Here is a 16,103-nt window from a genome sequence, read left to right as displayed (position 1 = left end):
TTTTCCATGAGGAACCATTAATTTGTTTGATTTCAAAATAAATTAAAAAAAAAAAGTAAAATGCACAAGCTCAGTTTATCTACATGCTTGTCCATAGCAAGGTTCATACTTACTTTTAAGCTGTTCTTTAAAAATAGAGAGAAAAACAAGGTTAGCATCTAAGGGCTTTGTATCTCTTCATTCATACTCTACCTTGCCTAAGTTTTGCCTAAAGTTTTCCACAAAGCAGAACTTCTGTCCTATGCTAACTGCTACATTCTTTTGCAAATGAAGAAGATGATGTCAATACCTCCAAACTTTTCCTAAATTTCATTTTTGGTTTTCTGTTGAAACATAATCATGCCATCCAGAGGCATGATCCCTCCAGCATGTCGACCACACCACACAGCTTGGTGTTGTTGGCAAATTTCCTGAGGGTGCATTCAATTCCACTGTCTATGTCGTTGATGAAGATATTAAACAGTACTGGTCCCAATACAGACCCCTGAGGGACACTTGTCAGTGATCTCCATCTGGACATTGAGTCACTGACCACTACCCTCTGGATATGACCATCCAATCAATTCCTCATTCCCTGAACAGTCCACCCATTGAATCCATGTCTCTCCAGTTCAGAGAGAAGGATGTTGTGGAGGACCATGTCAAAGGCCTTATAGAAGTCTAGATATATGACGTTCGTAGCTGTTCACTGATATAGTCACTCCATCATAGAAGGCCACTAGGTTTGTCAGGCAAGGCTTGCCCTTGGTGAAGCCATGCGGCAGTCTCAAAGGCTTTCAAGGGGAACTTGATAAAATCAGGAATTCCAGTGGAACTTTTATCTTAAATCTGCCATTCATGTTTTGCCATATTTAGTACTGCTCTAAGTTTTGCACATGTATAAAGATGCGTTGAAATTTAGAAGCAGCAGCATCTTGCATAACTTTGTCAGTTTGTTCTTGAAATAGATTAGTATTTTCAATGCATGTGACTGCCACAGTGGGTCAGAGTGTTTTACACCCTGGAGAAATGGCATCCAGAATAGGGTTCTGTTGGAGGATTTTTAATACAAAGGGGTCATCCTGTGGACACTCCAAGCACCGAAGAACTGCTAACAACTATGTAGGCCAAGCACCGAAGAATTGCTAACAACTATGTAGGCTTTGTTAGTTTGAAGGCTATGTGAAAACATTGTAGCGATGTTAGAAATGCTGAGACCAACAAGATATGAGAAAGTGTGCTGAATTCAGCGTGCGAAATGTAGAACTTCACCCAGGATATAGGAGGGGTGATTGTCTGCGTGGACAGATGCTTTAAGCCAATTATAATATGTTGCTTGCCGCGTGCACAGCTCGTGCAACCAATCAGCAAATTGTCGGCGCGTGATGCGGAATCAGAACATCTATAACTGAGCTATCTGTGCAATAAACTGGCATTAACCTGATCATATTGGTCGTTGTGTTATTGTCCGAGCCTTCCGTGTCGACAGGGTTCCACTATAACCAGTTTATTGGAAAAGCAATATATAGGGTTCCATCACCATCACCATCTCCTCTACTTCCTGACATTAACATTATCCAAACTACACAATGAAACTTTATGGGCTCATACTGAAGGCAGTTCAAATACAGTTACAGTGTATCACTCTAACCTAGAGACTAAGCATGGTTTAAGCAAATCCTTTTCTGCCTTTATAAAGATTGTGAATGTTCACATGAGAAGCTAGGACATTTCATTTAAGTAAGTTTACTTCTTCAGTCAAGAAGAGGTTCCTGCCTTCCTTATATATCACCGAGCTGTAAGTGTAATTTCTTCCATAGAAGCAGGCCCAGAACAGTCTATAAGATGTATTTGATATGTAATTCATCAAGCATTTGTGTTTATTGTCACAGAAACTAATACTCGCAAAAGTGGTTGTCATAGCAATTAATTGTCAGCATTTATATTCAGAGGTGAACCAGGGCTGGCATGTGTGAAACACTTTCACATCAGAATTCTACATCATATTCTTGCAGAACTGATTCTAGGGTTGCAGTTTAATTAAAGTCAGTGCAATGAGTCTTTGTGTTTGTGCCCACTGTGTCCAAGAAATGGCATCAATTAGTGTCTGTACAAGCTAGATTTTCTATCTGTAACGGATGGAGTCTATTTGGTCAGTATACTTCCATTGCCATAAGGGGGAATCAATTTGTATTTACTGCCTCTTGTCAGATTTTTATAATTCATACAGTATTACAAGAATTAGATTTTATAGCTATTCTGCTTGGTTTATCTCATTTTCAGTGGAATCCAATCTTCCACAATTTTGCTTACTTAGTTTAATAACATGCTCAGCTCTTCCTGAAAGCATTTAAATAAATCTTTATTTTTAAGAGTGTAGATAGCTTGGCTTCCTTCAAGAGATTTATGAGCTTGTCAACGTTCTACTTAAAACATGTAAAATTCCAGATATTGCACAGCAATAGGTCCAACTACCCAGAACAAAACTGGTATGCTGAGATTATGATTTTACTCCTTGGGGCGGGGTTGGGGGGGAACAAACCAAAAAAAGCAAGGTACATTTAGATTTCAATGTCAGTATGCTTTTAGTATGCTTTTAGCTTGCATTGATTTTTTTGACTGTATTTTTTACATATGCGTTGGTAGCTGCCAACAAAGAAAACCTCACAGAGAGTTTAGATATGTATCTTCCATCAGATTTAATTAGATTGAACAGAAATATTGAAGTGTGGTTTTGCATATTTTCTTTTTAAATGAAATGCCAAATCTGAAGACTGAATTACTTTCTTCTCTAAAAACTCTCTAACTTTCTAAAAACCAGATATGATTATATTAATTTTAAAACCTTAGGATACTTGATTTAATAGTGGTTTCATTGCTTCATGCAGACTTGAACATCGATCATATGAGATGTGTGAAATGCATTTCTTTACCTCAGCCTAGTGCAAAACATTGTCTCAGCTTCTCAGAACAGATACCCATTTGTCACTGTTGTAAACATACTGCATCATCTAACAAAATATGTAGTTCCCCCCAGAGTGTCCCATATTTAAAATATAGGGGGAAGACCTTACAGGTCATTTTTGACATACATTGGCAAAATGCTGGAACTCATCTTGCTGTTTTTGTTGGTGCTATCATTCATTAGCAAAACACACCATCTTGCAAAACACTGTAAACAAAGGAATTTATGCTGAAGCTAACTGACAGCTACAGGTGAGGGTAGCTTTGTGCATTCTGTCTGCCTCTGCTGTCTACCCACCTGAAAAACAAATTCTTCATAATATACTTTGAAAACCTCAGAAACTAAAAGTGATATATACGAACCACAAATCATCTACTGTGAAAGAAAAAGATCCTAGAATTTTGTGTTTAGGTTTTTAGTTTATTGGTTTGGTTTGGAAAGTGTTTCTTTAATACACTCCTGTATAAAGATGGATCAGAAAGATCACTGGTTGCTACAGCTCTGTAGAACATGCTTGGTATGTATTTGTTGTCTATATCTCTGGACTAATAAAACTGACATCCATTGAGGCAAAATGAAGAAGTGAAGTTAGTGGACATGAAGCAAATTATTTTATTATGAGAAAAATGTCTATTTCTGAATCAGATGTTCAGAGTGGATTTTCTTTATACCATCCTCTTGTATTTAATGGATTGATGTAAAGGTCCAAAGAGCACTTCAGAGCAGCTTTTAGTTCTGATTTCAGGTGAAAAAATATTTCCTGAAAGGCTTTGGTCAGTGGGTTTTGTCTGTTTGTTTGTTTGTTTGTTTGTTTATGGGCAAGTTTTGAGGTGTTTTTATGATTCTCAGAATGGAGTTATGCCATTTTCATTTACAATGAGCAGACTAAAATTTTTTATGCAATGAAGTAGACAGGAATGATGTCCTTCTCTCTAAAAGCAGCCATTAGCCTACGTTCAAAGCAAACCCATATTTAAGTGTCTTTGCTTCCTATTGTTTTCCAACAGCTTGTGAGACTATGGGGAAGAAGAACCAGGCAAGAAAGAAATATTCAGTTTCTGAAGGGTGGTTTGAGGCTAGATGCTCTGAAATGAGTTCACAGTAGTGGACAGGGGAATTAGTTTGGGGTATTTTATAATAATCAGTATTGCATGAAAAAAAACCCAAAACCCACAACAATTTATTTCATCACTATTTTCTTCCACAAATTGCTAATTTTTAGAAAATTAATGATAGCAATGCTATTTTAAATTGCTGGTGCAGAGTGGGTACCTACGCCTTCTGTAATTCTAACGGCATTGCTGACACTGAAAAATAGGACCCGAAGCAGAAATACCTTCTGGCGAAAGGGTAAGAAAGGAACATTTATGATTGATGCTTTGCAGCACCATTACTGTGATTACTTAAAACAAACAAAGCTGTTTAAGAGTTTCTCTAAAAATAATCTAGTGTCCCTTCAGAAAGAGAATTTCAGAAGCATTAGTTTTGCTCATCTGTATTTTGTTTCTAATTTCCTGGGGTTTTTATGTGTAAGAGACAGACAATATTAATACTGAGCAATTTAACACACATCTGTTTATCAGAGATTCTGGAGGAAACGGGTATGAAACAGCTTTGTGGAGGACTCAGTCAAATCTCACAGTTTATATGTATCAAAGAGATCAGTGAAATCTGGAAATATCACTGAAGAATGAAAACCAAACCTGCAGCTAAACTGCAAGTCTTTTAACAGATAAACAAAAATCCACTTTCAGAGAAGCGGTAAGGCCTAAAGACAAATCATAGTCTAAATGAATAAATGCGATTTAATTATATCAGTTACACACAGCCCAGTGCTGGAACAGTACAGTATACTCTCTCATGTAAAAAGTCATTTCATAAGTAGCTGAAAAATAATTAGCAGGGAAATCTAACCAATTCATTGCTTAGTATCAAGTCCATGTCTCCTGGTGGCCAAAGTTACGAGATTGAGGAAGTAATTTTTTTTTCTAATTCTAGGCAGCAGGAATAGTTTGTGTATAAATGAATATGACTAAGAGTGGCGGTAAGGAATTTCGTATACCTGTTAATTGTTCTGTGCATTAGCATGATTTCCCTTCCTGATCTGGTGGCAGTTTCATCCTGGATATGATTAGGGGAACTCTTCCTACAGAACTATTTGAGCACTGCTATAACTAGCAGAACTTAAAATTTCTTGAAGTGATTTAGGAAAACTGGAAAAAAATATTAATTACTGGTACAAGTAATTCACTGTTTTGTGACACTCGCCTAGACTACCCTTCCTTAAAAAAAAAATAATAATTGCTTTCATATCTTTCCTTTCAGTATCCCTCTATTGTCAGAGAAGATATGGGAATAAGGTGATGAATTTCAGCAGTTCTTTAAACTTTGCTTAAGGAGGAATAATTATATGATTTTCTTTCCCTCTGTGGCATAACTGTTGAAGAAGAGCTGATACCAACATTCTGAACTGATAAAGCATTACAAATTATTTCCAGATAAGCACATTTTCCTAAGAACTAGTCTATGTCTGCCTTAAACATTCAGAGCTCTTTTCAACGCTCTAAACCCAGTAATTGGATCAATGTTGAGGAAAGAGAAGGAAAAGGTAATTTCATTTTCATCAGAATGATTCACCAGTACCCTATTATCCAGAAGCACAGTGCTGTCCCAAGGTAAAAGTGTCTGCCAGGACAGGACTTGGGAATTTCTTCGCTCTGCTTGAACTGTGGAGGACGTGTCCCATTTGACTGCATTTTCTTACTAGCTGCCAAGTCAGCCTGGATCATGGAAGATGACCCTCCTCAGCTGTCATATGCTTGATTATTTGCTCTTCCACAGTGGTGGTGAAAAAATAAGAAAAGAAGAAAGAGCCGAAAAGACTCCTAGAACAAAAAGCAATATATTCTAGAATTGAAGTCAAGTTTTCTTAGATCATGTGCCAAAAAAAGCCACTGTAACATTATGATGATATTAACCTCTTCAATGAGAGTAATCAAATAGCAAATTAAATGTACTCTATGGCACAATAGTAATGCACTACGGTAGTTCAAATGGAATACAGTATTACTCTGCACATCTAATCAAGATAAATTCAATATAATATACATTTAGACTTAAAATATTTTCTGCAAAAATTACTAATACCTTAAGTTATTCAGCTTTTTCCTTGACCAACTCCTCATTTCATTTCCTTTAGAATAATTTTCATTTAGGTTGGAAAAGGCGTTTAAGATCGTCGAGTCCCACCATTAATCTAACATTGCCAACTCCACCACTAAACCGTGTCCTTAAGTGCTACATCTACACGCCTTTTAAATACCTCCAGGGATGGGGACTCAATCACTTACCTGAGCAGCCTGTTCCAATGCTTGACAGCCCTTTTTGTGCAGAAATTCTTCCTAATATCCAATCTAAACCTTCCTTGGTGCAGCTTAAGGCTCTTTCCTCCTGTCCTATCCCTTGTTACTTGGGAGAAGAGAACGACCCCAACCTTGCTACAATCTCCTTTCAGGTAGTTGTAGAGAGCGAAAAGGTCTCTCCGCAGCCTCCTTTTCTCCAGACTAAACAACCCCAGTCCCCTCAGCCACTTCTCAAAAGACTTGTGATCTAGACCCTTCACCACCTTTGTTGCCTTCCTTTGGACACGCTCCAGCACCACAATGTCTTTCTTGTAGTGAGGGGCCCAAAATTGAACACAGTATTCAGGGCGTGGCCTCACCAGTGCTGATTACAGGGGGATGATCACTTCCCTAGTCCTACTGGCCACACTATTCCTGACACAGGCCAGGATGCTGCTGGGCCTTCTTGGCCACCTGGGCACACTGCTGGCTCATTTTCAGTTGACTATTGACAGACACCCCCAGATCCTTTTCCACCAGGCAGCTCTCCAGCCACTCTTCCCCAAGCCTGTAGCACTGCATGGGGTTGTTGTGATGCACAGGAAGGACCTGGTACTTGGCCTTGTTCAATCTCATGCAGCTGGCTTCAGCCCATCGATCCAGCCTGTCCAGATCCCTCTGTAGAGCCTTCCTACCTCAAACAGATCAACACTCCTACCCAGCTTGGTGTCATCTGCAAACTTACTGAGGATGCACTCGATCCCCTTGACCAGGTCATTGATAAAGATATGAAACAGAACTGTCCCCAATACTGAGTCCTGGAGCCCTGGGGAGCACCACTTGTGACCGGCCACCAACTGGATTTAACTCCATTCGGCACCACTCTTTGGGCCCAGCCATCCGGCCAGTTTCTTACATAGGAAAGAGTATAACCATCGAAGCCACATGCAGCCAGTTTTTCTGGGAGAATACTGTGGGGAATGCTGTGAAATGTTGTGAAAGGCTTCACTAAAGTCTAGGTAGATAACATCCACAGCCTTTCCCTCATTCACTAAGCCGGTCACCTTGTCACAGGAGATTAGATTAGTCAAGCAGGACCTGCCCTTCATAAACCCATTCTGACTGGGCCTGATCAACTGCTTGTCCTCACTGCACCTCAATATAAAAAAAAAACAAACCACTTTTACCCTTTCTCATATATATATTTTTTGCAATACAGAAATCTTTTATTATTTAATCAAAATATATTTACTGACTAATCAAAACCTTAGATTCCCTACCTGGTATGTGCTATATAACGGAAGTTAAAAGTAGTCAAGCTAATAATAATACTGAAGTGGTATTACTATATTTGCACAGAAGGAATATCTGAGGATATATCTTATGTTCAAATTCATTTTACTGCCAGAAAACACTGGTTAAATTTTGTGATAAAGTGTGTTTCTGTTCCTGTTCTAGGCTTATTACTTGACCTTGAATGAGCCACTTAGCCTCTGTTTTCTTCATCTCCAGTTTGTAAAGTGACCGGTATTTCTTTTTGCATTCTAAACTTAATGCAAGGACATTCTTTCATTGTATTTTTCCACATCTAAGAGCATGGATGTTCCTGGTCTTAGCCACATATTCTGAATGTTGATATAAGGCAGGAATGATACATGAAACCTTTCATTCTGACTTTAAACAGACCTGAGAATGACCTCATCAAAGCAAACCTTTATTTAATTATCCCTTCAAATCAGTAAATTGTTACCAATAAGTGTTATTATATATATGATCATGGGAACAGAAATTACATTTGAGTTCAGTGTGTGTTGGCTGTATATACTAAATCTTACATTTGAATGCAAATGCTAGTGAACTACTGGAAAGAGTTGAAGACTTCAAGCAAGTAACTTATTTTTTCTTGAAATTTTTTCTTCTGAGGAGAAGGATCTGGGGGTCCTGGTAGACAGTAAATTATCCATGAGCCAACAATGTGCCCTTGTTGCCAAAAAAGCCAATGGCATCCTGGGCTGCATAGGGAAGAGTGTGGCCAGTAGGTCGAAGGAGGTCATTCTCCCCCTCTACTCTCCACTGGTGAGGCCACAACTGGAATGCTGTGTCCGGTTTTGGGCTCCCCAGTCCAAGAGGGACAGGGCACTGCTGGAGCGAGTCCAGCGAAGGGCAACTAAGATGATTGAGGGACTGGAGCATCTCCCTTATGAGGAAAGGCTGAGAGAGCTGGGACTCTTTAGCCTGGAGAAGAGAAGGCTGAGGGGAGACCTTATTATGGCATACAAGTATCTAAAGGGTGGGTTGAAGGAAGACAGTGCCAGACTCTTTTCATTGGTTCCCAGTGACAGGACAAGGGGCAATGGGCACAAGCTGGAACATAGGAAGTACCGTTCAAATACACGGAAAAACTTCTTTACGGTGAGGGTGACAGAGCACTGGAACAGGCTGCCCAGGGAGGTTGTGGAGTCCCCTTCTCTGGAGATTTTCAAGACTCGCCTGGATGCAGTCCTGAGTAATGTGCTCTAGGCAATCCTGCTTTAGCAGGGGAGTTGGACTAGATGATCTCTAGAGGTCCCTTCCAACTCTGAAGATTCTGTGACTCTGTGTTTCTGTGATTCTGTGAAATCTGCAAAGTATGAGACTAACTGCATTTATTCTTCTTTTGGGAATCCTATTTAATAAATGCAGGATTACTAGAATGTACTTTGTGATTGTATTAACATGATTACACCACTCAGAATCCCAGTGGAGCCTCTAGAAATATTATTAGGGATGTCAGTAGAAAGGAGTGTATGGATTAAAAGGTTCTAAACTAATCAGGCACTTATTAGTTATGGCCAAATTCCTGCTAGCTCCCAGATGAGGGAGAAAACAAACCAAAACTAATTACTACAGTTGGGCACACAGGGGAAGATGTCTGTACTAGAAAACGTAGCATAAAATAGCTCTCATGACTATAATTACTTTTTTCCATTATGTCATTTTGAGTTATTACAGAAAAAAAATAATAGTAGCGCAGTAATATGAGGTTCTGATGGGCTACAGGAATATAAAAATGAGTATCAAGGCAGCAGATGCAGAATATGTTACCTTGTAAAATAATCCTTACAGTTAGTAGAAACAGATTTATTGAATCCATTTAACAGTACAAATAGGTGTAGTTCTGACTTGAATATAAGCAGATTCTGCAGCACTAAGTGTCTGATGGCTTCAGAGTCTTTATACTTTTGAAAGTCAGAATAGCAAAGATTTTTATTTTAGAATATTAAAAATATTTCTTTTATCACAGAAATAAATGTTAAAGGGAAGACACTTTTCAGAGACCTTGCTGATAATTTTCTAAGTGGTAATGCAGCTTTCATATCTACATAGAATTTTTAAACCAGAGCCTAATCCTATTTTTCACCAAAACTATGATACTGTAATAGGGATTACCTAATAAAATCTGGTAATTTAAATTTTTCAGGAAGACTAGTCTTAAAACTTAGACTCGTCTAAAAGAAATTGCTCTTTTTTATTCTGTGCTGTATATACTTGATATTAGATAGTTATTCAAGTCTAAAGCTGAAGAAAGTTCTGAAATGAGGCTACTCAATTTTTCCCTTCATGTCCATTATTAAATTATTGCAAAAAAGAGCAACTTCATCACAGAGTATCTAGACCAGTTCTGTCCAGAACATCCTATAGCTTGGTGCTCACATCTTGCTGCAAGAAATGTGGATATGAAAACACCCCAGAAGCTTCACTCCAGAGCTGAATCTCATTTCTTTTTATTTCAGGCAGTCTGTGGTCTGAAGTCTGAATTATTTCACCACAAGGTCAATGACTCTTTTTGATGTCTCAAAAAAGAATGATAGCTGCAAAGTTCAATAAATTAGGCATACAGTGCAACTGCTGTCACTCATCCTGCTTATTTGGCCCTAGCATCACATTTTCTGATGACAAGATTCCTCTACTTCCAGACTGCCCACAGCCTCTGAGTGTGGAAACAGAACCTTTAAAGCCTACGTAGAATAAAAACATCATATGTTGCTCTGCCTTTCTCACCACCAGCAATCAATCTCTTATGTAGCCTTATGTCCCTGAAGAACAGGAAAAGTATCTTCCAGAGAAGGTGGTAGTGGTGACCTCCTTTTATTCCGTACTTCATGATTAGTGTTTATTCTGAATATCATCACTTTGGATTCAATTCTATCCTTCGGATTTCATTCAACTTGGACCTGAGTCCTCCTCTGTTGATTTCAGTTGAAAACTAGTATGTATCCACTAAACAGAACTGACTAGGGTTTAAACCTAAATATAGGCACTAGGTCTAATACCACCAATGGCTCTGAAAGAGAACGATCTTAGCATTTAGAGTGCTCCCGCACACACTTACTGATTCAAAAATGGCAGGAATTAAAGCCACAAATGCTTATAACACAGAACATTAGTTAGAAAACACAGATCTCTCTTCTGTAAAGCCACCTGATTTGAGCATTTTCACAGAACTTAAGATACCTCAGTTGAAGATCCAGCCAACCTGATGATAACTACATCTCTCCCTTTCGAATTCCAAGAATAACTTTTACCCAAACACTAAGTTGATATATGAGGCAAAGGAACGGGAGCACTTAAGAATGCAGAATTTGTATATGCAGGAGAACAAGTTTGTAAAGGGAATGGCTCTGTACAGTGTTATAATAATGCATAGTTCATAGATTGCACATGACTCAATAAATCAACACAGCTCAAATTACACAGTTCATTTATAGATGTTTTCTGATAATGGTTGTTTTAAGGGTGGATCACTGGAAGAACTGGGCTACAGCAACTTTAACACATCAGATTTCAAAACTATGTATAATTGTAAGGAAATGCATTAAATGCTTTAAAAATGGATGTTGTATTCTCTCTCAGAAACTCATTATAACATGTTCCAACTTTAAAACCTGCAATTAACTCGGAATAAAAATTCTGTTTGCTCCAATGATGTTCAGTAGGATATGTGTTAGAATTTCTCTTCTGGTAATATAACCAAGACAAGGCCTGACATTAGTTTAGCTAATTAGATTATTTTGGCTAATTAGTTTTGTCTGCGACTTATTTTGGGTTTGGTGCTGCCATAGACAGTCTTTTGAAGATACTCATTAAAATAAGAACCCAGTCACATGAAGCTCTCTGTCTCAGCTCAACATAAAACCTTTGTTCTCCATCAAAATTCAATGCTGAAATTTAGACAATTAACTAAAGAAAGAATTAAGTGTGTAAATATTAATTAAAATATATACCTCCTTTCCTGCATGTCATGAACTGGATTGATTTTAAGCAAGTATTTCTAAATTTCAGAGAAGAAATGTCAAGCATGGGATGTGTAACTTGAAAACAGCAGAAATAAATTTCAAAAGAAGTAAACAATATAAAAATTAATTATATACATAAAAACAATACCCCCACAATTTTATGTGAAAGATCTTTTTAGTTTTGTTTTGTTATTTTCTTTCTAATCATGAAATATGCAATATTAATATTAATACAGAAAATAATACCTCTTCTTACTTCTTGTTGAATGTTTAAAGTTGTTGTGGGTTTTTTTTTTCCAATTAGTGTGCAGAAAAATAGTTACTTCTTTCGGCATATATAAACACTGATACATTAATCCATATCATACTGAAAACAAGACAACAATGTAACTATTTCCAGAGCACACTGATCTTTACTGGCAACGTTAATTTCTTTGTTTGTGTTTATCTCCATCCTTGTACATTTCCTGCCCTACCCTTTCCAAATCCTTGCCCTAAAAAAAAAAAAAAAAAAGTATACAAAAGTATTAAAACCAAAACAAGAACAACTAAAAGAAACTTAAAATAATCCCTGTTTATATTTCTAGATAGCTTGCTATTTCCAGAACTATTACAGGAAGACTAAGTCAAATGTTTATCTTGCATATATCATCTTTAAAGAAGGAAGACCTAGTCTATATTAACAAATGCTGTACGTGACAACATAAGGCAAAGAGTCCTCCCCAGTATGCTTCCATATTAGCTTCTTTTTTATTGACCTGTTTACATAGCCAACTTACAAAATGAACAGCTTACCACTAGGGTTATTTCAAGATTTCTTTTCTTTTCAGACATTTAAAAAATAAATTAAGAGAACTCTTAAGATGTGTCAAACAGCTTTATCCAATGTATTTAGTATGCTTAAAGGTATATGCTTTTTTAGGTTACCATAAGAAGCAGAAAAGCTGTAATAAGAAATCGTGAGAACAGGCCACAAAATAAACCTAAAGCAACAGCTGAAGCAATAGCTGGAAGTGGTATTAAATAGAAATGTTCTAACCCATGATGTACTATCACATACTGATTGCCTAAAGCTTTTCCAGTTGAGAACAATATGCTGAACATGTATCTGACAGAGGCTCACATTGGTACAATATTACTTCACAGTTAAGTGACCACAGGCTGCCAAGTAATTTGTAGAGATAGCCAGGGAGCAGGAGACAGACATGATCTTGCCCTAGGGCTTATCAGAAAGGCATAAGAGTGATACAGACAAAATAACACGCGTTAGTACCAAACAGCATTTTCAATATTTTAGTTGCTCAATACTCAGAAACTTACCCATTGCACAGTAACGTGAAACCAAATACGCTGCAGGAGTGAAAAGGAGCAGAGAGGCAAGTGGCACTTACATATTCTTCAAAGTAGAGCTTACTTGCTTTTGTTTCTGACCTTTTGGGTGAAGGAAATGCATAACTTGCTTAGTTTTTAAGATCAGTCAACTGCCTGATACATGCCCGAAATTATCACACACAGCCAAATGAGTGCAGTTTAGAAGAAGATAGAGGACACCTATTTTTTCATAAGGCAAAGTCGACTGGGTCCATTGGCAAGAAAAACAGCAAGAAATGCAAACAAGAATTATAAGCCAAGGTACACAGATTAGACATGATTAGTGAACCCAATATGTGAAAAAAGTACATTAAAGAGTAAAATTATCTCTTATACTAAAGAAGAAATAAGTATATGAATAACTGAAGCTATATATGATGAACTATATGTAGCTGTATATGAAGAAGTTATGAGCACCTTCTCAAACTGTCAGAATTTTAAATATAGTATTTTTTATTCTTTCAAGTGATCCAAATATTAACATTGCCCCTAAAGTGTTTATTTTCATCATTTGTTTGTAAATTTGTTTCTGGAGTATATAAAGAAACTTTCTTTAATTATTTGTATTATTTTCACATAAGCTAACAAACCCACTATCAACATCCTATGAAGAAGGTAATAAAAAAAAAAAGTCAGAGCTCCTTTCTTATGTTCTACTCTATATGTTGGGTTTTACAGAAATAATAAGCCAAAATACGCAGCTGAAGTTCCAATTAAATGTAATGTCAAATCCAGGTAAAATCTGAGGGTTTTCTCAGCAGAGAAATCATATGCCACCACTAAGGTCTTAAATAACATTAACCTGATCTGTCATGCTGACCTATGAAATTTTGCAGCATCAAAGAAAAGTGTAGTTATTTTAATGATAAAAATATTCCAACTAAAATAAGTATTTTAAAAAAAATCCAAGGTTTCATCCTGTTGGAACTTGTAAGTTAGACTCAGAAAAATTAGTAGTATGGCCCCCCCAAAAAACCAAAACAGCTCCCCCCAAAATAACCCCAACCTTACGGGTATACTGGGATTAGTTAAAGAGGAAGGATGAAATATTTTGGGGAAAAAAATCCCTAACAAATGCATGTGTAAAAGTTTAACAACCAAAGGCATGAAGTCACATGGTGAACTTCAAAAGGCAAGGCTTCTTTTTTTCTCTTTCTGTTTTGTCTGCTTGTTTTTAAGGTGCTTTTGATAGTTAGTGCTTCCAGTTCATCTTCCTTGAGTTCTGGATGTATAGCTTGAAACATTCCCACATGTGTTAAACCTTGTCTAACACAGGCAATCTATTTTAAGTATTAGTGCTCCTCCAGTTCTTATGGTTGAGTATCTCTGCACAATATGATAGGACACTGTTTGTCAGTTCTCTGAATAGTAACTAACTACACCATTTTCTTGAGGTAAATATATTAAAAAAAAATCAAAATTTTACATCTTTTAGCAGAGGCTTTTAATTAAAACATAAACTAGAAAAAGTGAGTTTTAAACAGAGATACTGAAAGAGAAGTGTGCCTAGTAGTCAGATAAAGCATTGAGGTAAAACAGTTGAAAGGAAAAAAACAACTTGAAAACAAATTTTACCTCTTCCTTTTCCTCCTGGGCCCTTCTTTCAAGGTGTTTACTCAAACCGTCAACTTCCAGTGATTTTCTAGATAGCAATAAATTGTATAGATGTAATGGCTTTGGCTGGGATAGAGTTAAATCTCTTCATCATAGCTTATATGGTGCTCTGTTTTGGATTTGTGATGAAAACAGTGTTGATAACACACCAATGTTTTAGTTATTGCTGAACAGTGCTTACAGAGATCAAGGCCTTTTCTGCTTCTCACACTTCCCTGCCAGGGGGTAGGCTGGGACAGCTGACTCTAACTGACCAAAGGAATACTCCACACCATATGATATCATACTCAGCAATAAAAGCTGTGGGGAAGAAGGAGGAAGGCGGGGGGTGGTGGTGGTGTTGGTGGATGTTCAGAGTGGTGGCGTTAGTCACTGCAAGTAATTGTTAAGCATGATGGAGCCCTGCTTTCCTAGAGATGGATGAACATCTGCTTGCCAATAGGAAGCAGTGATTGAATTCCTTATTTTGCTTTGCTTGCACATGCAGCTTTTGCTTTACCTATTCAATTGTCTTTATCTCAACCCATGATTTTTTTGCACTTTTACCCTTCTGATTGTCTCCCTCATCCTACCGGTGGTGAGTGAGTGAGCATCTGAGCTGCCCATTGGGGTTAAATCACAACCATAAAATACCTTCTAACTCCCTAAGAAAATTCTTTCTTTTAGGTTCCTGATGCCATAGTGATGGTCTCCAACCCTGGCATGTCCTGTGCCCCTGGTCTTACTCCTTACCAGGAGGTGCTGGCTTCGCACCAAATTGAAGGTTTTCTCAGCCAAGCATACATAAATCTCTCAGGATAGAGGTAATTTCATCCTCGCCCACAAGACTTCTATAGGCTTTTCTACTGCTCAGCTTGTTATTTTATTGAAAAAAGTTTAATATAAAACTATATACAGCAGATAGAGAGCAAATAGGTCCTATCACTCACAGGTGCCTAGAACTGTCCCTGGCCTGACAGGAAGGAGAAACTGAGTGTAATTTGTACTAATCCTGACTGATACAAAATTTAAGACATTTTCCTCTAGTTCCCTAAATGCACTCAATCCCATAATACGCCTACTGAACCTGACAGAAGATAGTTACACATCACACTGCCAGTCTTTACTTTCTTTCCCAGTCAAACTTAGTTATTCAATGAAGCTGGAGAGAGGATATCCAACCAAAGGGCACACAAACCTATATCTTGCACCTGCTGATAGTGTCCCAAAATCCTGCCTTCCGTGTTCCTATTCCTCCCTCTTTGTAATTTTTTGCTTAGACAATCTTGGAACCTGTGGAGGTCATCTGGTCCAACGCCCTAATCAAGCAGGGTCATCTAAAGCAGATTGTCCAGGACCATGTCCAGATGGCTTTTGAATATCTCCAAGGATGGAGATGCCATAGACTCTCTGGGCAATCTATTCTAACCATATTTATTTTCTTCTACCATGTTCCTAAACATGATATATAAGTAAAAAAAAATTGAGACTCTGTGCTGAGTGCCACCATTTAAAAACTATACATGGCAGAACATAGCATTTAGCAGTCCTCTAAAAGTTTTGTTTCTTAAGGACTTC

This window comes from Larus michahellis, chromosome 2, assembly GCF_964199755.1.
Source record: "Larus michahellis chromosome 2, bLarMic1.1, whole genome shotgun sequence".
Classification (NCBI taxonomy): Eukaryota; Metazoa; Chordata; class Aves; order Charadriiformes; family Laridae; genus Larus; species Larus michahellis.
This window is presented reverse-complemented; position numbering follows the sequence as displayed.